Source organism: Drosophila arizonae, chromosome 3 (assembly GCF_054131065.1).
Source record: "Drosophila arizonae isolate 15081-1271.41 chromosome 3, UAZ_ARI_1.0, whole genome shotgun sequence".
Taxonomy (NCBI): Eukaryota; Metazoa; Arthropoda; class Insecta; order Diptera; family Drosophilidae; genus Drosophila; species Drosophila arizonae.
This window is the reverse complement of record NC_142923.1, coordinates 22,365,527-22,388,547: the sequence shown is the minus strand read 5'-3', so window position 1 is coordinate 22,388,547 and position 23,021 is coordinate 22,365,527. Positions and strand designations below refer to the sequence as shown.

Genomic DNA, 23,021 nt, shown 5'->3' with positions numbered 1-23,021 from the left:
ACGCGTCGGATGCCAAGTAAAATCAGAGACCTCAGCCGCTCCAAGCTGAGGGAACAATGGTTACATTGAGGCATGCACGGTGAGAGGAGGAGGCGAAGGGCAGCAGCAGCAGCCAGCAGCAGCAGGAGTTGATGATGCGACAGTCAAATGAGGCAGCACAGACTGCCAAGAGTTAGCCGCCATCTCATCTTCTGTCTCTCTTTTCTGTCTTTCTCCCTCCTTGAATAGATTAATTTATGTAGCAGCCAAGTTAGAAATTCACTTTCCTCTCCTATTCTTTTCATTTTTTTCTATTTTTTTATTTTCATCACCAAAAACATTAGCGAAAGTTATTTGGCTTATAAATTATACAGTTCGTGTGCATAAATTGGCTTTATATAATCGACATCTTGATTAGCTGGCATTCAAAATTGCACAGCTCTTTGAATTCGAGCTGGAATTTGAATTGGAATCGCATTGTGTGCGACTGTATGCGTGTGTGTGTGTGCATGTGTGTTTCGGCCACATTTTACTACATTTTTTTATGATTTATAGTTGACATTTTACTGCTGCTGCTGCTGCGGCGGCTGCTGCAAGTGGCGCATAGATTAGTTCATGTTGTTTTGTTGCCTAATACCCTGTAATATAGGCGCAATGGAGTTAACTATTTACATAGAAATGCACAATCCAAAATTTACTCCTTATATTAACGTTGTTAATATTAGATGATTTTCATTCAATTAAATCAAGTTAATTAATATCAGAAATTACACTCAATTAAATTTATAATATACATTTTTTATAGAATTAATTTGTATGTATATTATTAATGAAAGTTTTAATAAATTTAATTTATATTTTAAAATAATTTTTTTTTTTATATTTGATCTCATATTATCTAATAAGTATTAAAGACATGTTAAATTTAAACATGCAATTTTGTTATTGTATCTTTATGCAAACACATGCTTTTGGTGTAGGATATCTAACAGTGTAAGCCTCAAAGTTTTTAAAGATTTATAAAATTTATTTTTGTGGTTTTGGCTTCAACGGGATTTCAAATTAGTTTTGGTATTAAAAATGAACACGTTTCGTTGTATGTTTTGGAAAGCTTTTAAGTTGCATTATATATACTGAATGTACATATATATATTTATATATTCAATATAAAAACCTTTATATTTATATAAAATTTTATCTTTTTTAAATCTTATTCTGAAATTCAATCAATGTTCGATGTATTTATTGACACGTATTCTACGTATAATAAATTTGGTGCTCTAGGGTACTATCGACTATTTGAAGCTCGTTCTTTTTATATTTTAAAATTTATTTACAGGTTAGCATACCGTTACCTTTTTTGCAACTTAATCTAAACAGAAATGTTAACTAATTTACATACTGCAAGCTACAATCTAGGATACTTATATATTATGTATATATTATAAAATGGCAGATATTTAGTGGGCTTTCCAGATGTATAAGTAGTCAAGTCAAGACCCGATCCAGCAGGAGGAGGGGATGCTCGTTCACTGTTAATTATCGATTGAAAAAAATTTATTATTAACTTGAGACCTTTATAAATTATTATTATTATCTTTTCTGTCTCTCTCTTTCTCTATCTCTCTCTCTCTCTCTCTCTCTCTCTCTCTCTCTCTCTCTCTCTCTCTCTCCCACTCTCTCCCTCTCTCACTCTCTCTTACTCTCAGAATTGTAGCTCTATAGCTTTGGCTGTGTATACTTGTTCTATTTTATGAGCTCCAAATTCTTTCACTTCGAAATATAGACATTACAAAATTGCATTTAATAATTTATAGACATTGCTTAAAAACCAATATACTCGGTTTTTTATTTTTAGAAAATTTAAATCAATTTTATTTTGATGCGATTTGTTTGCATGTTTCTTTTTGTTTTTAATCCATTAATCTTGAGTGGTTGATAGTCTTAAATTTATATATGACTATGAAAATCTAGTAAATTCGATTATATATTTAGATGAATATAAACTCATTTTAGGAGAAGATATATGCATAAACATACATATATATGAAAAATGTAATTATATAAATTTTAAAGTAAAATTATATATCGTATTTCATGCATTGAATTCAAAGTTTTAGTCTCTCTTCTTCATTTCAGTTGTTCTAATTGGATATCGCAAATAGTTTTTAGTTTCTTTGTTTATTGTAATTTAATATTAATTCGTGTGCAATTCACTTCGTTTCTGAAAACTTTGAACAATTTTCGTTTGCATTATTTTTGGTAAGTTTATTCATTTCGCTTGAGTTTGTATGAGTCGAAGTGCAGTTAGTTTTTCGTGTTTTCTTAATTTCCTTTGCCTAAGTTTGTTCATCTTCTGCTTTTGCTGTGTGTTTCCCATCAGCTATGCAGTTGCTCATTTTGGTTGAGGCCAAAACTTTAGACTCTGAAATGAGACTAAGCAAAAGTCAGAGAGAGAGAGAGAGAGAGAGAGAGAGAGATGGAGAGAGAGAGGGAAAGAGAGAGAGAGAGAGGGAAATGGAGAGAGATTGCAAACTTTTTGGCAGATCTGAACCGTTGAATCGTTCCATTTCAAGTGCTCAACTGTTTTGGGCCATGTTACTGGAAAAATCCGTTGCAACTCAAGTTGGATATGTAAGACGCTTATCCTTGTCTTTCTTCATACCCAGGGAGATACTCGCACACACACACACACATGCACACATGCTCATACATGGCTTATCTCATTGGCACTTTGCTACACTGTCAGATGCAGCACCGCAATCAGCTTTAAACCCTTTGAAGAAAAACTCTGCAAGGAAATCCAAACAGAAATCCCGCTTTTAATTAGATTTATGCCCAAGTGGCCAATACAGAAATAACACACACACACGAGCATAACACACACGCACACACTCACTTACGTGCCAAGCTTTGAACAGCCCCTCAGGGATTTGCACGCTGGCAGAAGTAAGCACAAAAAACAATAACAAATAAGAAGAAAATTTAAAATTTTTGTCAGGCTAAAAAGATTGACGACCGTTAGCCATTGAAGGGTTACCATATCAAAAGAGGGTTTTACAGGTGCTGGGATGGTGCACAATGGAGTGAATAGGTAGCTTTTGAGATAGAATTTAAGTTGCTTACAAATAGAGATGAAAAGGTAAAACATTCAAAATTCTAATATCAGAAAAAATCCGTAATGAATTCAATTACAAATCTATTAAATTAGTATATTTATGTTATATTTGTCTGTATAACAATAACTCTTTCTCTCTCTCTCTCTCTCTCCCTCTCACGCTCTATTTTAGATCATGATTATATCTATTTTTTTTCTATCTATCTCTCTCTCTCTCTCTGTCTCTCTCTCTCTCTCTAACTCTGTGTGTCTTTTCCCTTTCCTTGTTTCTCCTACTTACTCGCCAACTCTTCTGTCTCTTTTCCTCTCATTTTTTCTCTCTTCTATTTTCCCCACATCTATTTCTTCTAATTTCCGTCTTTCTATCATTCCGTCTTGACCTGATCTCTGTCTATCAACCTCTATATCACCTCCCTCTCTATATGTTTTACTGTTATTTTTCTCTCTCGCTCACACTCCCATTGTCTCTATCTTAAACATATGTTAACTCATCAGCTTCAACTACATTGAATATGGTCTAACATATCTCTTGCCTTAACAGCTGTTACTTAACAGTTTTTTCTTGCCTTGTCTTTAAGTTGAGCTGATTTTTGAATGCTTGAATGAAGTTTTGTTGCCATTATCTAAAGCAAATTAATGTGCTCGATATTGACGCTATTGAGCTTTCGCACGGCCGTATTCGGGGGACCGGCTGTCAATTACGTAAATAGGTCTTCGAATACGCCGAAATATGCCCAGTGCAGTAGTCAAAAGTTAATCAAATCAATGTTTGCCGGTCTTATCTTAGTTACGTGTCTATTTGTTATTTGTCAGTCACTAAGCTACTTCATGTATGTCAATATGGGTCCAGGTGGAGCATCCAGCTCTTCCCTCCCCTCCCCTCCCCTCTCCTTGCCCGTCTCCGGAAACCTCTTGGCATCGCTTTGAGGAAGGAACCAAACCGAACGACCAAGTCGACCGACTCAACCGCCCGTCCGCCCTCTGCCCCGAATGCTTTGTTCATACACTTGACTGGCCACATTTGCCAACTGTCTGCCATCCCGCTCTCACTTACTCTATAGCCCTCACGCTTCCCCTCTCTCCCCCTCTCTGTCAGTCTGTGTGTGTTTGCGTACCTTGGAGAGCTCGATTCAGGCTCTGTGTTTGAGCTCAGTGCATGGTTCATCTAGCTTACCTAACACCATTTCCAATTCGAACATAAAATCGAACTGGGACAAAGACATTGGAATTGAAATCAAAAGGAAAACCAAACTAACAACGACGACGACAACGAGCATGACAATGGGAATGGTATGAAAACGAGAATTGAATGGGCATCGAGCCTCGCAGCTACAAAATGAAAACCAGGCACCCAAATCGAAAGCCACTTTCCACATTTGTTTCTAGCATCGCCAAGAGCCAGCTGTAACTATAGATATTATGGCCAAATCACACAAAATTGAATTGAACTGGGCTGGCAGGTGGAAAAGAAGAGACTTGTGACATATTAAGGAATGATTTATCTAGATAATAAAGATGTTAGGGCAAAGCGATCTTTGACGAAGGCTGTAGATACCAAATTTATCGAGCCAAATAGATATATTTAGCAAATGGTCCAGAAATCAATAATAAACTACAGCAAAGTCCAATTATGTATTATTCCCGAGGGACGATCAAACCGTATAAGCTTGCTCATATAAGTTTGTCTGGAGACTAGAATGTAAATTATGTGAAATAGTTATATAACAAAATATATATTTAGTTGTTCTTGTTTTTAGAGATTTGAGATTTGGATGGATTTTACAACGTATTGATATGATCGGATAGCCATTTGTAAACTAATTCATGAACGGAATGAATAAAACCGATTAATTCATATTGAAGGGTTATATAAGCCTTGCTGTCCCTCTGTTCGTCTGTTGCTATCAAACTTTTCGCAGCTATTGAAGCTTAAACCATTTTTGAGCCCTGTCCAAAATATTATTGAGTAATAATATTTTTCCTTTGCTTTTTTTTTCATATTCAGTTGAATGGCTGTTAATTTCTCTGTTTTGGAGAATTTGAATCTTATTGATCTTGATCTTGAGGATCATATAAGTCCATAGAGATATTCTATATAAGAAGGCTGACTATAGTAAATTTATCGAAATTTCTAATTGGGCATTAACGAGACTTTCGATATGATATATACATAATTATACTAATAGGAACTTAAGTTAAGACTATTAGACATATAAAAAGTCTACAGATATATTTTTTAATTGTATATATTTGTTATTGCTTTTTTATTGGCAACTGTAACTAGTAATCAGCGAGTAAACAAATCTGCAGAAATTACATTATCATATTATATTACATTATCATTATGTTAAGATATTAAGATTTAAGATTTAAGATTTAATGCACTAAATATAGTTAGATAAGTACAGACTAAGCTTTCCAACCTCTTCAATCTCAGATATTCGCCAGTCTCAATTACATCTCCAATATATATTTATTATCTCTCAATATATATTTATATTTATGGTTATTTAATGTCATGAATGCGCACTCAGGTAGCAGCAGGTGTGTTGGCCATTAGCTGCACCCAGCAGAAGCAACAATTAGAGGCGGCTGTAAGTGAAACTTAAAAATGCAAAGCACTTTGGGGGGCATTAGGAGCTACAGGAGCTGTCAATTTGTTTAGAGCCGGACGCAAATGAAGTCATTAATTCTAGCCATCTATACCAGATTGGGCTGGAGTCAGCGAGGGGGCGGGGGTGGGTGAGAGTGGTGGGTAGTGAGGGGCTCTCTGACCAAGAAGCCTGGGAAGCAATGCCTGCGGTGTTGCCAATTTAATTGTTTTGCAAGCTGTGCGTGTTTTGCATGGCCAAGTGTGGCAGGGCGTGTGGGCGTGGTCCGGCTTCGGGATGTAAACACTAATTTGTGCTTGAGCATTGCACACACGTAGGCGCGAGCAGCCGCCTTTTAATTAGCCCACGAGCCGAACTGTTGGCCAAGCGCACTCGAGTCACGAGCCGCCGGAGCATTGGCACAACTTTGGCTCATGGCACTTTATTAACCTGGCCCGCTGATAGAGTCGGATAGACTGTATCTAGTCTTAGTCCCTGCCCTCACCTGTGGCATTGTGCATGCATCTAGCGTGGGCGTGGCACCGATTTCAATTTCGAACTTTGATGGGCGAAAACTTCCAAGCGCTGCCAAATGCAAACGGGCTGAAATGAATTGTAATTGTGTTTCACAGTTTGGCGACGGAAGTGCAGTTGCTGTTGTTTAGAGAGAGAGAGAGAGATAGATCGACAGAGAGCGAGAGAGAGGAAGAGTGAGAAAGAAAGATAGAGAGAGGGGGAAGTTGGCATTGATTACATCTTTATGCAGGTGCTGCCAGCTGGCTGTGTTTCTCTCTTTCTTCCTCTCTCTCGCTCTGTCTCCCCCTCTCTCTCTCTCTCTCTCTCTCTCTCTCTCTCTCTCTCTCTCTCTCTCTCTCTCTCTATACTCGCAGAGTCAACGCTCAAGTCTTATTCAAAATTCTTGGCTTTAAGGCAGCTGTTTTGTTTCTATTGGGGCACAATTTTTATCGAAGCAAAAAACACGCAAGGCACAAGTTTGGTTAGCTACGGCTGTTAGATACTCTATCTGCAAAAATAGAGACTTTAATTTGTGAAAGATAAGAATTCATTACAATTTTAAAAATTTACAAGTTTTCGCAATACCCTGTAAATATCGCTAGCATACAACTTCGGCTAGTCACAACTTTTAGATACTCTGCCCACGCATAGATACTCATATGGGTGAAGGATACTCTTATGCAGATAAACCGTTGCCGAATTATATGATCGAAAGATCTAATTTCTATCGTGCTTTTATATACCCTTTTGCCTTTAGAAAGGGTGTGCATACCCAAAGAAAATGTTGGTTTGAGCTGCAGAAAAGAAATGGCTGTCGGCATTCAGAGCTGCGTGAAAAATTAGCCCCATTGCCGTTTGCTGTTCAGAGCAGCGGCGAGAGCTGTGGCTGTTGTTCAACTACTTTTTTTGTGTACGCTGCGTACGATACCCTGTACTGAAGGCATATATATTTTGCAGGGTATATTTGAACATACTTTTAGTATCAATTAAGTAGACTTTTAAAAAAGATTTAGGAGAACGAGGAATATCAGATTTTGCAGATATTTAATTTATAGCAACTATTTTTCGTAAGCTTCTTTTCAAAATGATACTTAGAATACTTTATGCAGATTACATCAGAGCAGGGGTGCGCTATAATGAACCCTGTATATAATACCTGGAAAATGTTTAACTTAATAATAGTGCTTAAATTTTGTAACAAACCTAACTACACTGTTGGAGTCGCGTACTCTACCAATAAATTGATGATATATGATATTGTTTACATATTATATATATATTTCTTTTTTTTATAATTGTCTATTATTTTATTGTTGAATTTTATAGCAAAAAGATATAGAAATAATATCCATAAACCTCTATTTGCTATAATAGAGTTCTGTGTCGCATAATAGAGTTCTACATCATATATTATTGATAAGGTAAACATTTTATAGCAAAAGATCTAAAATGATATACAACTAACATTCTTTGCTCATATAGGGTAATTCTAGGGTATTTTAGTGTCGACTCACATGCATCAATGGCATATTTTTTTCGTATGTGCCTTTGTTTTCTGACTCACCTAACTGCATATTTGGAGGCGGCTGTGGAAAAGCTTTTGCAGTTTTCGCTGTTGGCTTCGTGGCATTTGCGTAACGACACAAACGACGTCGAGGACGATAGCAGGTGAAATACCTGAAAGCACCTGCCTGGAGTAATCAAATCAAGGCGTGTGTGTGGGCGAGGCAGGGCCAGGTACAAGGACTGGCCGTTAAGCGTGTGTGTAAATGTCAAAGGTTATGTGTAAATGGCAAAGCGTTAATTGTTTACGGGAAGAGATTTCTATTCAGGTTTACTCTTAACGTTAATTAAAATATGTTAAATTATGATCAGGAATATTTGCTGCAACTATTTGCCATTTGAGGTGCGCCTAAAGATTCAAGACCTAATTTGCATGCAACCAGGTCCGGTCCGACCTGTTTCAGATGCCAATTTCAATCTGTATCCGGCTCATAATTTCATATCCCAAGTTTGTCGCAGTTGATTTGCCGCCACATGAAAGCAAAGCAGGCCCAGGGCCAGGCCCAGCTGGGCTCCGGCTCGGTCCCATTGCCCACAATTCCAAAGATTTACCCAATCACATTTTGTAAGTCACATATACACACACACTCACATGCACGCACGTCTGACCCAAAACGAATAAAAACAAATGTGGAATGTGCAGTTGTATGTGTGTATGTGTGTGTGTGTATCTTCTGGTTCTGTAGCAGACACACAATTCTCCCGGTGTGGCAAAAGTGCATGGCGTACCTTTTTGCATACACTTGAGAATTTCAAAAATTTCACGTGAATAACTGTTGTTGCTCTCCCTAACGTATTTGCCCAATCTCACACACTCACTCTCTCTCTCTCTCTCTCTCTCTCTCTCTTTGTCTCGCTCTGTGTTGTTTTTGCGTTTGTCATCGAAAATGTTTTGCTGCTTACCCAGCGCAGCCAATTTGCAAGCCACGTCCTTACGGTTTCTCTGTCGTTCTTACTCGCTCGCACACGTGCTCGTTTATGGTCCCTTTTGCTTTGTCTCGTCCAGGGCGTAGTTTTTGTGCGATGAAAGAAGCCGCAAAATAAAAACTGTAAATTTCTTGTGAACCACATGCGATTTTAAAATGGTAAACAATGTTTGATATGCTCCCAGAGCGATGGAGCAGAAGAGTGAGAGGGAGAGGGATAGGGATAGGAAGAGGCAGAGCGCCAGAGAGCAAGACAGCGTAGCCGAACAGGATTTACACTGTTATACATATGTACATGTATGTATATACAGTATGAGCAAGCGGGAGAGATATATGTTGAAGCGGAACGTTTGCCGTGGAGGCAAACCAATTAAATTACTCCAAACGCAAATTGGATACACAAAAAAAAAAAAAAAAAAAAAAAAAATTAACTGAAAAAAATGCGTTTTTCGAATGTCGTATTTTAATTAGCAAACAAATTATGAATTAAAACGCTGCATACATTTCTGTCTCGCTGTCATAAATTAACTCAATTAAAAATTGTCGCACAATCATTACATTTGTTCGGCACGACAATGGAGATGAAACAGATGAACTTGGCTGACAATTAAAGTGATTTGCATACAGAAATGTCTTAATTAATAAATAATTGAGAGGCATTTGTTAAATGTTTGTTAGATTATTTGAAATTGACTGTTCTGGCAGAATTGTAAGTAAATTGAAAATTGATTTTGAATATTCAATATTATTAAGTTTTTTAATAAAAGTAAAACAAGAGATTTATTTTTGTGAATTTCACGAAAGTTTTTTTCATAAAATTAATGCAATAAAATTCTTATTATTAAATACTTAATATAAATACACAAGATAATTTTTTTTAAATTTAATTAAAGCTAAGTTATTAAATTAAAGTAATAAAATAATTATATTCTACTTAAACTCTTCTCGTCATTATATAATATATAATTTCTAACACACAAAAAAATATTAAAATTTTTTTTTATTTCATCAAAAGCTAGTCATAAAATTAATTTATTATTTATTTATTTTATTATTTATATAAATCTCAAACAATAATACAAATTAAACTTTTTTAAATATATTAATTAATGTAATGTAATCATACAGATTTTACGCTGTATAATTTATTATTTAAGTGATATCAAAAAAATAGTTTATTATTATTCTTATTTTTTTTTAATTTACAAATTTATTTATAAAATCAAGAGCGTCGAAGAGAATAACAGATTTCTTTTTTAAGCTTTGTACAAAATAAAATCAAGTACATTAATTATTTATTTTAAGCCGATGTAACTTTTTTTATATTTGAAAGGAATTGTGACCATTTATCTAAAATTCCTTTTAAATAAATTCACTTAGATAACCCTTTTCCCCCTTTTCAATTAGTGTGTGTTTCATGAATATGCATATCAGAAATTGAATTGATGTTAACAATTTTAGACTTAAGCACAAAGTGAGAAGAGTATATTGGCTGTATGCAATGCTCGCTCGTCTGCCTGTGTTGTTGTTCCTGTATAAATGTTCGATTATTTTTAAAGCTTTTTAGTTGAAACTTTTAATCATTGCTAACTTTAGTTAGGCAAATAACTTTATATTTAATAATAATATTATTATTATATATTTAAGGAAACGCTGATGGTGCCTGCCATATATGCATATATATTCGTGATACCTGAAAAATATATACTAATAAGTATTTATGCATATTAGAGCGTGGGATATTTGTAAAGCTTAAAAATAAAATAAAATAAAATAAAATAAAATAGAAAAGAAATATATAATAAAATTATTATTTTATATTTTATTATATATTTCTTTTCTATTTTTTTTTATTTTTTATTTTTTTTTTAAGCTTTACAAATATCACCAAGCTTACTTTTACTGTATAATTTTATATGTGTATACAGTTATGGCCTTTGGGGCATGTCTAATTGGAAAAGTAATATCTTAAGCCTCAAATGTACCCCCACTTCATGGTTATCAAATTACATATTTCTAAGCTCTGTGAGCGAAAATCAAAGAATATTTCATGCCAAAAATATACCAATTATTACAAACATTGATGTGTGCTGAAATTGAATTCATCGCATACCCTAAACGAGTATTATGCCATCGCCTATGCCCGACTGCCATCGTTTTACATACTAAAAGTTTGTGCAGCGAATGCAGATTGAGAGTGCAATAAATGCATTGCTACTATGTATATACACATACAAGTGGTTGCAGTACAAGTATATGCATATGTATACGTATGTATATATGTGTATAATATATGTATATACGGTATATAGTTGCCAGCTAAGCCTCAACAAATTAAGTGCAACATTTTCTAGCACATGCGAAATTTGAGCTGCAATTGCAAAGAACTTTTCATGGAGATTTTCTATTTATTATGAATTTCACTTTGCATTCATCTTGAGTTATACTTTAGCAATTAAAAATTCTAGACATTTGTGCGTAATTAACAAAGTTGTTGACATTCTGGCAAGTTGCTAGGTGAACAGCAGACGTCTGTGTATCTGATGAATACAGGGAAAGGAAAAAGTATCTCATGCTGGCGCATCTCAACTCTGGCAAGTGCTGCTTATCTTCCACTCATCGTTCGCATATCAGCCATGCATAAAATTCTAATGATAACATGCGATGCTCGGTGCCATTCAGCTGTGAAATGAGCTGGCATGCCAGACAGCTAGCAGGAGCAGGAGCAGGTTTAGTGCCAGCAGTTGCCAATAAAATGTCAGCATGAAATCAAAGTCATCTCCACCTGTGCCTGCCCACCTCCACCTTCCACCTGCCATCGAGTAGATCTCCCGCTGTTGCTTTATCGCTTTCTATCCCTATTTTCACAGCTTTCCATTTCACTTAACATAAGTAATAGGCACACACACAGACACACACACACTCAGCTCACATATGGATCGTTGGCTTGCAGCACTCCTTGCGTAGATACTCTAAATTTCAGACACATTTTGTTAGCCTTTCCCTTGCCAGGTCAGCTTCGTTTAGTTTGTCAAACAGTCAACAGTTATGTGTATTTGATAAATCAAAAGTATTGCAAACATAATTTCGCTTTACGTAATTCCTATAAATTATCCAAGTGAAAAGAAAGAAGTCCGCGAATTGAGATCTCGCTAAATGTTGCCACTGAAGAGGCGTAGCATGTCGGGAGATATGTTGGACGCAAGTTACGCAAAGTATGGCGATTCGCCCAGTAATGTGGCCCACATCAAGCCCATACAGGAGGCGGGCGATATGCCGACGGCTGAGATGGAGCCCAAGCGCAATCGATCCGTCTCGGTGGGCACCTCGACCCTGTTCGACAGTGCCAGCGGGCGGTTCAGCAGCAGCAATGCCTGTTTATGCCCCCATTGCCTGCTGCAGCGTAGTGGGGCAATGCTGCGGCGCAAGAAGTCACTAACGGTTCTGTGGGAGCGGCGGTGGCTAGCGACGAGCAGCAGCTCGCTGTGGCCGCGCTCTGTGGAGGCGACTACGGATCTGCGGGCGCGGCACAAGCGGGAGATAATATTACGGAAAAAGTTTCTGCTGCACGGCCTCTTTATGCTGCTCAAAGAGAGTCGCTATCGACGCTACCAAAACAACATGACAAACCGATCCCAGAGTGAGCTCTGCCTGGTCAGGAGCAACTGCAGAGCGCAACAGCTGCGCAGCATACGCAGCCTGACGATCACGCTGGGGTCATGGAATGACAGCAATGGGAGCAGAGCACAAATTGAGCAAACTGAGAGCCAAAGCGAGATCATAACTGATGATGATGCTGCTGCTCCATTGGCAGTAAATGCTGCTTCCCCTCCCACAGCTGTGGTGCCCCCTATGCGGCAATTGCCCAGCGAGGAGCAAACTGAAGAGGATCTACCTGAAGAGCCAGAGGAAGGAGGATCAGCCGACGACAGCTGCCGCTTGCTAAATATCCTTTCAGAAACTCCCCGCTTCCTTCCCGTCAAGTCGAAGTCGGCGGATGATCTGCTGCATCGTCGCCGCGGCCTCAGGCTCAAGTGGGCCTTGGCCTATATCGGCTGTCGCAACCTCTTACGCCACTAGAAACTTTGTGATTCTATTTCTATATATATATACATCCTTTTTTTGTAGCTCCGTGTTGTCTCTAATGTTTTTATTGCCATTTGGAATGACTATAATATAAATTTAGTGTACAAATACAAAAATCATGAATCACAAATGAGTCGAAAAATGGTTTCGCTTAACCTTAATACCTTAAAATATCTATTCATATTGCAGTAGTCTAAAGAGATTAGGATGTTTCGATTTCCGAGTACTGTAGAGTATATGCAGGATCCTTGATTCATGATGCGAGTTCCTTAAAAGAAATTATACAAATTGCTTATCATATAAATTTTCTAAATCGCCTCTTTTATAACATCGTTCAGTCCCAGTTTTTATTGATATCATTGTTAATATTAGGGATTTACATACAGTTGATATTATGCGGTATGCGTAGGTCATATACATATATATAGGTCTATATATGATATAGCTCCTTTGCCTTAAGAGATATTTCAATTAAATTTTTATTTTCATTTTTTTTATTATTTTTTTTTTTTATAATATTGAAATTTAAATAATTTGATTTGATTTTTACATAACATTTTAAATGTAATTATTTTTATACCCTGAACCCATTGAAAATGGGAAATCAGGGTATAATGGTTTTGTTAAAAGTATGTAACAGGCAGAAGGAGGCGTGGCAGACCCCACAAAGTATATATATTCTTGATCAGGGCGACGAGCTGAGTTGATTTGGCCCTGTCCGTCTGTCTGTCCGTCCGTCCGTCCGTCCGTCCGTCCGTCCGTCCGTCCGTCCGTCCGTCCGTCCGTCCGTCCGTATGTATGAACGCGTCGATTTCAGAAGATATAAGAGCTAGAGACTTCAAATTTTTTTTAAAATGTCCGTAATTACAGCGCGCATATCAAGTTTATCATTAAAAATCGATAACTCATCCCGATCTTTATCGATAAAAAACCTTATCGAAAACCAGTTATAAAATTATATCTTCTACACCCTTATTGCTAGAGTCTCCAAATTTTTAATGTATGCTTATATGCAATTTATACAATTTCGGTTTTTGTTAAAATTTACTCCCACCCTTAAATTCACCCCCTCACCCTCACTTTTGTAAAAAGCGTATTTCAAATACTAGAGACTTGGGCTTTGGAATATACACACATATTCACCATATGATTACGCTCTAAAAGTTTCATTAAGATCATATATTTACAAAAGAAATTATTCGACAAATAAACTCTCATAATATTGCCCACACTGCAGCGCAGCCCAAGCGCAGTCGCTGCTTACTGCGCAGTTAGCAGAGCGCAGGCTTATGCATGCGTGTGGATGCATGTGTATGTATGTGTGCATAAAAGAAGTGCAGAATGATTAGAATATCAGCTTGGAGGGTTCAGGGTATCTCCTAGTCGAGCAGTCTCGACTGGAGCTTTCTTACTTGTTTATTTTTATCATGTTAATTAATTTTAGTAATTACAAAAATTGGTATATATAAATACTCAAAAAATCATTATTGTTATCATTATTATTTTTATTTTATTTTTTCTATAAAAATTATATTCGCTACGGTTCCCGATTTTTAGTGAAATTCAAGCCAAATTACTTTTGTCTTATAAAAAATAAAAACAAATGAAAAGGAATATTTTTATAATACAATTTTTTTTAAAGAACCTGAAGCTTCCAATTATTGGCTTATTGGAGATTACGGCTTTAGTATTCTTCTTCTTTGCCTATAATCAATTGTTTTCCATTTTAGGATAACTGTAGCACGATCTCGCATTGCAGGCAAAGAGATCCGAATCAGTTGACTGTTAGAACCTTGATCAGGTTTGCACACTGTCTATATCGCATTTAGCTCTAATGCTGAATAAACCTAATACTAGTATTGTAATATATCAATATATGAATATATCAATATGTCAGTATGAATACATATGTACATATATACATTGTAATACACATGTCTAACTTTGCACAAAGCGTATCTCAGCTTCAGCTCTATGCTATGCTAAACTGTTTTTTTCTGCCTCAATTTTAGTGTCACATTTACACCTGTGGCTGTGGGCGTGGGATGGGCGTGGGCGCAAAGTTGTTGCTGTTGTTGTTTTTGTTGTCTGTCTGTGGACTGACACATTTGAATATGACAGAAAAACGCTGCAGGGCATAACAGCGGCGTGGGCGTTTTTCTTTTTTTTTTAGATTTAAGGCGTGGCCCGTTGCGTTGCGCTGCATGCGTAGCATTCGTGATTTGAACTGTGAGAGATTCGAGCTTAGCGCTGTGAATACTTGAAAATCATTTGGCGTTCGACGCTCCAGTGACACGGATTTCAAGGCGATTCAAATGCCGTTAGCTTCAGGTGTGCGTGTGTGTAGTGTGCGTGTGCCTGAATGTTGATTGCATATGAATCTCAGATTTATGACTCTGAATGCGAATTGGCCACAAGCTGTAGAAAAATATCCAAAACGCCGATAAAAGTATCTGCGCATAGAATAGGTTCGTCTGGCGGCAGGTGCGTGGGCATACCTGCAAATCATTCGTCTGTTAAGGCTGGCAAAAATGTCGATAATATTGTAACTAAATGCCGCACGGAATAAAGTCTAATGTGTGGGCCAGCTAATTGGCAATTGAAGCGTATCGAGTGCTAAAATTAAACGTGAAATTTAAATACAGCCAACGCCAAACAGTTAGTTTTTACACACGCACACACGGGCATGAGCAAAAAGCTGTGCAACTGAATGAAATTAAGCGCAAAAAACTGGAGGAAGCCAAAACTGCATGACATTTTTAATTATCTAGAACAAGCGCATTTAGCACACAACACACGCACACACATACACTCGCACGTGCGATTGCAAATGAGTTGCTCAGACTAATACACACACACAACCACACTCCCGCACACACACACATGCACACAATCGCACGCAAAAAATCGTTGCATACTTTGCGGGCTGCTGGGCATTTAAATGAACATTTTGCAGCTAACTGCATGTGTAGAAGGAAACGGAGTGAAAAACACCAACACATGCACACACACGCGCACATATATTGGCTAAACATGTTAGGCAGTGTTAAATTAAGCCCGGCTGACAGTCACCCTGGACACACAAAACAGAAATTAAGCGGAACAATTATTTAAAAAAAAAAAAAAATTTATTTATTAATTAATTAACTTATTTTTTTGTTATAAAATTTTTTAGAGTAGACACGGTTCCTATTTTATTTTTATTTAATTTTTTATTATTATTTATATACATTTTGCTGGACTTTTTATTTTAATTTTTTTTTTTTTTTCATTTAAATGAATTATATAATTTTTGTAAATTAATAATATATTATTATTTTTTAAATTTTATTTTAAATTAGCTTTAATGTTTTAACAAAAATTATGTTTGGAAGTAAAAATAGTTACTTCTTTTTTAGAGCCTGTATCTATACATAGCTTTATTAAATATTTTATAAAAAGCCGTAGGCGATAAATTCATTCAAAATATACATACATTGTTAAAAGGAAGAAAAAGTTATAGAGTGAAACAGGTACTGCTACTGGTAAAGTTTCAATTGATATGGTATCAATTTTGTTTTAGAAATTTTTTTTATATAGAAAATCGAGATTCATTTTATAATATGAAAGATAACGGAAAAATATATTAATTTTATAAATCTAAATACTACTGAAGTAATAAAGAATTTATAGCAATAGTAATTTTAAATATAATTTACATTATTTTTATTTTAATTTCTTTTGTCATACAGAGACAAGTTAAATATGAAGAATATTTAATATTTAAATATTTTTTGTTTTAATACATACATAAACTCAAATAAAGCCCAGCCGACTTCCTTCTTAACCCCTTTCCAGCTTGCAGGGTATCAAATGTGTTGTAAGAATGCAAGGAAAAAGGCATACGGAAAGCAGTTTGCATGCTTTTTGCTTTTTTGCTTTTTTTGCTCGCAGACGAGTCGAAAGTTTAATGAAATATTTGCTAAATTGCAAAGAATTTCCAGGGGTTTTCCACCATTATATACATGTGCTGTTATACTTTTTTCTCTTTCTCTGTCTTTCTCGGTCTTCCTGTAATTTTTCCTAAATTTTTACACCGTGTGCTATATAATTGTTAATTAAAGTCTGGCAGCTGTGCGTAAATTTTTAAATTCATACGCAACGAATTATGGAAAAAAAGGCGAAATGTGCAAAGGCTGTGAAAAAGAGTTGGAGGTAAATTCAAGCGTAATCAGCTTTGCTTTAATGCTCCACTGCAAAAGCCGAGAAAACCTTGCATAAAGCCCCATTCTACACCAAAGGCTACAAACGGCTATAAAAAACCTGAAAAAATATGCCTTTTTATGGCAACTTTTGTAGCTGCTACAGCAATTGTATTTGTGGATGTGAGTCATGCGTGTGTGTGTGTTGTGTGTTCGTGTACGTGTGTGTGTATGCCTTATACATATATATGTTTTATTAAATCCTTTCAAGCCAAGTATATGTATATATATATTTTTTTCTACACGAAGAAGCAGAAAAGAAATTTATTTCAGCATTTGTTAAGCAAATTGTAACAGCTTTTCAGTTATTAATATTATTTATTTGATATTAAAATTGAAAGTATTACATAAAAAAATATTACAAAAGAAATGCAAAAAAGTGTTTTAAAATATATTAATTAATAATAAAATATGAACATTTGCAAATATATTTAAATAATGAATTTTAAATAATAAATATGTTTATAAATATTTTTTCATATTCTTTTTAATGTATTTTATAAAACTTTTAAGCTTTAATATAATATATATTTTAAATATATATTCTCTATAGAACTGTTTAGCTTCGCCATAGTTCTTTATAAAATACTCTTATACTCTATTCTATATTCTTAGTAATGAGCCTTCATTCTACGTTTTCTCTTAGCTTACATTAGAATATGATTTAAGTATCTGACAGTCTAACTAGTCCAGTTACTACTGCAGAGGCTGAACAAGAAATAATGCTAAAATCTTAGAATTTTTGAAACTCATTTAAGCTGATTTTAATATATATATTTATTTATAAAATAATTTTATGTTGCTCGGACTCTTTGCATATGCAATCAAATTTTATATAAAGAAATAACCTATTAAAAATATATATATATTTTATTCTATATTTATTATATATTTGTTTTGTATCGTTTTATTTTTAATATTTTCTATTAATTTTTTTTTATCAATATGTTGTATTTTATCCAATTTTATTATTATTATTATTATTATAACTTTTTTTTTGAACACATTTAATATTGTAAATATTATTAAAATAATGTGTTTTTGCTTGTATATATTTTATATATATTATTATTTACATATATTAATATAGAGCTTATGAACTTTAATTATAATTTATATTTTAGCTCTGGTAATTTGTTAAAGCTATTTCATGCCATAGAAATATTTAATTGATTTTGTATATGAAAACTTTTACATAATATTAGGTTAACAAATGAATTGAAATAATATTGATATTATTGTTACTTAAATATTAATCAATTTATGCTATAAACCAATGTACTTCACTTTGATATATCTTTGTCCAAGTGCAATATCATGTCGACCCCTGAGAGAGTGTCAGCATATGAATAAATATAAAATATGCCGATAATTTATATAGTCATATACATGTTGTTCAAGGGTCCTTTAGTCGTGGCAGCTGCGCATTTAACGGTTTAATTAATAACAGCAAAGAGAAACAAAGTATTTATCAATAAGTGCACGAGTCAACGAGTCGACGATTCATAAATACGAAAACTGAAATCAGACAAGGCGAAACGCGCTGTTTAAAGAGCTAGCAGATGACATTGAAATATTTTTATTTCATTTTTATTTATTTTGGTTTTTGCTGTTTAAGGATTTGTAAATACTACATAATAACATTAAACCGGCATCCAGTTAATTGTTAGTTAAGCTTTTTATTAACTGTTTTCCGTTCGTTTCGTTTGCGCAACTCTCGAGTCGCCGATTTGAGAACAGGCAAAAAGCGGCCAAAAATGCAACTTGATTTATTTATTTTATTCTGAATGAAGTAAAAGAAGAAAAGTTTGCAACGTTGCGAATATTTGTGCAGCACTTAAAAGTACGCGATAAGCGAAAATGCTAGAGATAGAGCGTGGAGTGTAAGAGAGAGGGAGAGAGAAGGAGAGGGAGTGAGTTAGTGAGTGAGAGCGTGAGATAAGCTACGCTGAAAGCAACTCAAATTAGGCAACACTTTTCATTTCTCACTAGAGAAAACGACAAACTTGTTCATCCGTCCGTCCATCCATCCCTCCGTCCGCCTGTTTGCCAGCATCATTCAGCATTCAGCATCAAAAGGCGACTTTCCCAGCGACTTATCGCCTGCATCCGGACACCAAGTGGGCAAGAAGCGAGAGAAGCTACAGTGAAGTACGTGAACATACACACACACACCCACACACACACACACACACACACACACACAATGCAAATTTTGTCGTTGATAAGTTTATCAACATAAAATTTTGCATACATCAGGGCGCACAGCCCAAAAGCGAATGCCCCGCATGGTCTTCCCTTGGCCCTCAGGCAAGTGCGCAAATAATAAAGCAGACTTGATTTCGTTTTTTTGTTCCCTTTTTCTTTTTCTTCTTCTTCTCCTTTTTTGGGGGACATATTTGTTGGCTGGCTTGTCAAACCGAAAATATGTTCAATAGCATTGCTGTTCGAGCAGCTCGAGCAGCTCGAGCAGCTGTCCTTGTCCCGCCAATGGCACTTATCTCCGTTGATTGCGACAATGTGCTGGTCGATGCTCGGCTGGTGTTTGTGTTAATGTCTGTTGACATGGAAAAGCCTAAAGTTATTGTTTGCAAACACCATTCGCCTGACCTCGACCCTGGTGCGTTGTGTGTTAGCCCACAGCCATAGCCACAGCCACAGCCATTGCCAGAGTCAAAGCCACGCCCAGCTCAAAAAGCTACATAATTTGCCTCTCTGCTGCTGCGGCGCCTCTTCTGCTCTTCTGCTCCTGCTGGGCTTTGCTGGGTTGCCTAATAAGCAGCTCAAGTGCTGGCCTGGAATTAATGCGCTCACCTCGGCCAACCCCCCCAACTGTCAACGAATGCCGTTTGCTTATGTGTTTATCATTGCTGGCCATCCAAAAGTTACATTTACCGGACATGAAATGGCCCTGACTGCAAAACTGTATGTGTGTGTGTGTGTGTGTGTCCTTCAGGCTATCATAGTTGCTGACTAAGTGCGTTTGCTAACGAACCCGCTTGTTAGCTTTGCGTAGCATTCAGAGAGCTCTTCATTAAAGCTAAATCAACAGTTTTACACAGCATTCGATTTTCCACCTTACACTTTTTTATTTGATTAGGTTGTGATAAAACGGATTATATGAAAATATTTTAGAACATTTATTTTTGAACTGTTGAGTGTGAATTCGAATCTCAAGAGTTTTAGTTGAAATGGGTTCCATGGGGCGTGGCATCAAAATAAAATAAATGCTTGTCCCTTTCGTTAGTTCGTATCTCACAAATATAGAAAGATTAAATAAAAGGATTATAAAGTATAAACATATACATATATTTTATTTCTGTGGACCGTCATAGTACGATTTTATTAGGATTTTTTGTTTGATTTTTATCCCTTGTGCTTGAATAAAATACACCAAATATTTTTACTGTGCCTCTTCGCTTGAGCTCTTCAGACTCTGAGTCGTGGCTCTCGTTCTCGTTGACTACTGAAGGTTCTGTAATCGCTACCGGGACTATTGATTCTTCATAATCACCTATATTGACAATCAAGCAGGGCGGGATTAACCCTCAACGGGGCCTTGGCTTACAATCTGTCCAGATCATAGAACAATATTAATTGAATACCTATTCTTTGCTTTACTAAAATCTAGAAATAACAAGTAAGGCGGCTCTATTCGAGACTGCTCGACTACGAGATCCCCTGAACCCTTCGAGTTTCAGATCGTGATTATATTATGCTTATATGTATATTTGATTATATATTGTATAATGCATGCATTTGTCAAAGCTCAAGTATTTAGTATTTTAAATACTCTTTTTACAAATTTAATACTACAAGAATATATATTTACTTTATTGGATCTGACACGCCTCCTTCTGCCTGTTACATACATTTCAACAAAACCATTATACCCTGGTTTCCCCATTTCAATGGGCTCAGGGTATAATAAAAAGGAGTTAGTGAATGCTTGTGAAAATATTACAGAGTACGGATATATATTATTTGTTAAAATAATGAAACCGAGTTTAATATATTACTTATTTAAATATTGTTATATATTCCAAAATATATTCCAAAATATCTTTACTAAAACTATAGAATATAAGGTCCTATTCCATTTCTATCGTCATCAATACAAATTTATTTATTTATTTATATGAAGCACTTTATTTTTAATAAAATTTCGTAAAGGATACACTATTTCTTTTCTCCTGAAACATAAATAAATCAATGTACGTCATTAACTGACTCTATAAATAGAGTGTGCTAATATTAACATCTTTTGTTTTGAAACTCTAGCTATAAAATAATATATATATATATATATTTTTTCTTCTTTTTTATTTGTTTTAAAGTCTGCATTCTACGCTTTAGAGTGGTCAGCGTATTGCCCGAGTTTCAAGAAGTGCTCCACTTTGCCTTCACTTGCTGCAGTTCTCAAATGGGAGAACTATTCAAAGCTGACAAATTTATGTGAAGTGTCATCAATGCTGGAACTCGGGCACAGCAAACCCATTACTCTTAGCAACACATACACACAGATACACTCATGCACACCCACACGCACACACCCTCACACCCACGCCTAATCTCTTAACGCACCATTGCCCAAGGGCCCAAAAATGCTACACTTTTTGGCATTTACTAAGCTCGCAGATCTAACGGCCTGCCATTTGGTAGGCCATTTCCATTTATATATAGATAAATATATATATAAATATTTATGTATGTATATATGTGTGTATGTATATATGCCATTTCCATTTCTATTTCCATTCGAACTGGCCTCAGTCTAATTTCTATTTCTGTAGCCAAGTTCCACTCGAAGCTGCTGATTGATAAGCGGCTATAATAAATGCCGTTATTAGGCAGTGGCAGCCGCAAGAGGCCCAAACGAGCAAATGATGCGTTAAGAAAAGTCCAACGCCCAAGTATAGAAGCTGGCCTATTCTTTGAATATTACACAAATAGATAGATGGATAGATAGATCTCCCGTTGGCTCGACTTGATGCGCTTATTTGTTTATATGAAAGCGTCGCACTCGATTCACTTTGATTCGATTTGACAGGACGTTGGGCAATTCAATGCGCTCTTGGCGCCTCAGGCTCCATCAATGGAAACGACAGGGCAAAGTAAATGTGGACGACAAATAGTTTGATTTCTATTTTCACGAATTTGTGCAGTTGGTCTGATTAGCCCTCAGCTGGCTCAAATTTGTTGTTGGCTGCGATCCAGAACGGAACCCATGCAAATGGCAGGAGTTCCGCCCACCTCTCGCTGCCTGCATCCCTTTTTGATTGTAATTAATATACAGCTGGCGGCAGCACAGGGTGTCGCTGCTACCGCCGCAGCCACAGGGTGGCATTCAATTTTGAGTGTAGCTCCAAATTTGTGGCAACATCAAATTTTGTTTGCTAATTTCAATTAAAAATTGTGTGCGGCAAGCTTTGAGCTATGCCGTTCCCTTCGTCTCTTCCGCCCCCTCCACTTCCTGTAAAACTTTGCCAGGATGAGAGGCAGTCAGGCTCAGCTCAGTCAATGAGCGCAAGGTGCCAAAAGTTGTTTTAAAGGTGCTTTAGGTGCGCAGCACAAAGTTTTTATTGACTGCCATGACAGGCAAATGAATCACTCAACAAACGACATTGACATTTCGGAGCAGCTCCAACATCAGCTACATCAGCAGCATTGGGGCCAGCTGCCCCCAAACAAACAATACGGAGCAACAAAGCAACGCGTTTATTTTTAGCCTTAGCTAATACTTGGAACAGACTCTACCAGGAATTACACATGTCCTTCAGCACGAGTCGGTGCTATTTAAAGAGAAAGTTTGCAGGAGTTGTTGCTTGTTGGGGAGCCACAGGGTAAAAGTTGTTGAAGATTTAAATAAAAATAAATAAATGAAAGGCTTATATATAGATAATGAATGTATATGATGGTTATATATGAATGTATATGATATTATATTATGAATATGAGGAATTTAAAGCTTTCCTCTCTACTCACTACTTTATTTCAGATT

At 36.0% G+C, this 23,021-nt stretch overlaps 1 long non-coding RNA gene across 1 annotated transcript in view; it reads left to right on the top strand.

The window, feature by feature from the left end:
- LOC149269903 (uncharacterized) overlaps window positions 1-23,021 on the top strand; it is a 59,757-nt gene that overhangs the window by 1,381 nt on the left and 35,355 nt on the right. The gene's annotated exons all lie outside the window — the stretch shown is intronic.